Below are 2,380 nucleotides of genomic sequence, written 5' to 3'. Positions count from 1 at the left end.
GGCTGTGGGAACCAACTGGAGCGAAGCTCAGCCCCATGTGCATCTGCTCCAGTTGGCTCAGGAAGCTTCGGGCTCTGATTTATACCTTCAGGACCAGATGGAGAGAGACCACACACCTCCCCACAGCACCCTCCCCTCTGCCACACCCACTGGTTAGTCTTCTTTCCCATTCTCCCAGGAACAGGAAACAATACTCAGAGGCCTTAAACTCACTTGGACAGGCACAGGGAGGGATCAGCTCCAAAGACACCGGCTTTCTGTAGCGCTTCTGGGTTTTCAGGTTTTCTGAAATAAGCCACAAGTCTTTCATTTAAAAAAATTTTTTTTTTTCTGTGTGTGGGTGTTTTGGCTGCATCCATGCCTGTACACTGCACTGTGTGTGTGTAATAACTAAGGAGACCCAAAGCAGATGTTGGATCTCCTGGGACTGGAGTCCCAGATGGTTGTGAGCTGCCGTGTGGGTGTTTGGGCATAGCGGCCAGGGCTCTGAACTGCTAAACCATCTCTTCAGCCGAAGCCACACGTCTTGAACTTCTTACTGTGGCTACTTTCCGCCTTTGGTCTACTTTACTAGTGTGATTTCTGCTTCACACCCTGCCATAGTTACATGGGACTTGTCCCCAGACAGGCTCTGCCAGCACCCAGGACAACTTAACTCTCCACCTGCTTACTCAAAGCCTGCTGTGGCACTCCCCTTCCCAAGCAAAGCATCCGAATCCTTCCGACATTAGCCCTCAATAGCTTTTCTATTGTCTGTGATAAGGCAGAAAGTGCAGTGGAGGTCATGAAGGCACCATGAGTTCACAATGCTGTGCCTGGCACTGTAGCTTTCTCTTAGGAGGTCACAGCAAATCCTCTGGCCACTCTGTAGCTATCCACCTGTCACATCGGTGACTCACTGATAGAAGTTTACTGCATGTGTTCTAGATGATTCTGTTTTACACACACACACACACACACACACACACACACACACACAGCATTGGTGTGTTGACTGCATGTATGTCTGTGTGAGAATGGAGAATTTTGGGTCTCCTGGGACCAGAATTACAGATGGTTGTGAGCTACCTGTCTGGTGGGTGCTGGAATATTGAACCCAAGTTGTCTGGAAGAGCAGCCAGTGCTCTTAACCACTGAGCCATCTTTTCAATCCTCGATTCTGTATTATTCATACTTTTCCTTCTTAGAACTGAATTTCATCCTGTCTAAATGGCATCTACCCTTTGTGATCTAGTGCAAAGGTGATCTTTTACGCAACTCGCTGAGCCTCGGAGTGGAGTCTCTCCTCAGCAGCCCGTTTCTCCTCTTTCCAACACTGTGATTTCTTTCTGCTTTGATGCTAGTTGATAACTTCTGTGGTATGGCTGTGCTTTGTGCTCCCAAAGCTTCATGTTTTGGGACCTCAGCCCCCAGGGTGATGATACTGGGGTAGGGTCCCTTTAAGAGGTGGAGCCTAGAGGGAGCTGTGGTCTAGGAAGGGAAGTGAAGTTCATACCTCTGGGTTCCTGTGACCTGTTAGTCCCCTATGTGTTCTCAATGCAAGAGGTAATGAAGCCAAGAGGGCCCACTGCCAGTGTGTGCTCTGTGTTGTTTGGACTTTCAGCCTTCTAAACTGTAAGCTAAATAAAACTCTCTTCTTTTTCTTTCTTTCTCTCTCTCTTTCTCTCTTTCTCTCTTTCTTTCTTTCTCTCTCTCCTTCTCTCTCTCTCTCTCTCTCTCTCTCTCTCTCTCTCTTTCTTTCTTTCTTTCTTTCTTTCTTTCTTTCTTTCTTCTTTCCTTTTTTGGTTTTTCAAGACAGGTTTTCTCTGTTTAGCTCTGGCTGTCCTGGAACTCACTCTTAGACCAGGCTGGCCTCAAACTCAGAAATCCTCCTGCCTCTGCCTCCCAAGTGCTGGGATTAAAGGCGTGCACCACCACTGCCCAGCGAAACTCTTTTCTTACCAAGGAGGCTGCCTCCCTTTTAAGTATAGCAGCAAGAAAGCGGATACGATAACCTTGTGCATCTGTTTGTATGCACGCTGCCTACCTTTGCATAGCACTGCAAGCTCTGTGGGGAGAGGAATGATGTGTGTTAAAGGTGACGCTGGCACTTAGGTCAGAATCTAATTATGGCTGTAGGCAGAAATGTCAAGTCTTTCCCAGCAGTGAGTACTGTGAGCAGCGATGACTACCTACCAAACAAGATTATGGTACGATAGTGATACAACTAGATGCTGGGGTGGCCAAATGTTTTCTAGTTGAATGTGAGGCCCACCACGGTAGACAAATTGTATCTAGTACTGTAAAACCATTCAAGGATCCAGGGCCAGGGCTGGCGAGATGGCTCAGCAGGTAAGAGCGCTGACTGCTCTTCCGAAGGTCCTGAGTTCAGATCCCAGCA

This window comes from Mastomys coucha, unplaced genomic scaffold (assembly GCF_008632895.1).
Source record: "Mastomys coucha isolate ucsf_1 unplaced genomic scaffold, UCSF_Mcou_1 pScaffold13, whole genome shotgun sequence".
In the NCBI taxonomy this organism is placed as follows: Eukaryota; Metazoa; Chordata; class Mammalia; order Rodentia; family Muridae; genus Mastomys; species Mastomys coucha.
This window is presented reverse-complemented; position numbering follows the sequence as displayed.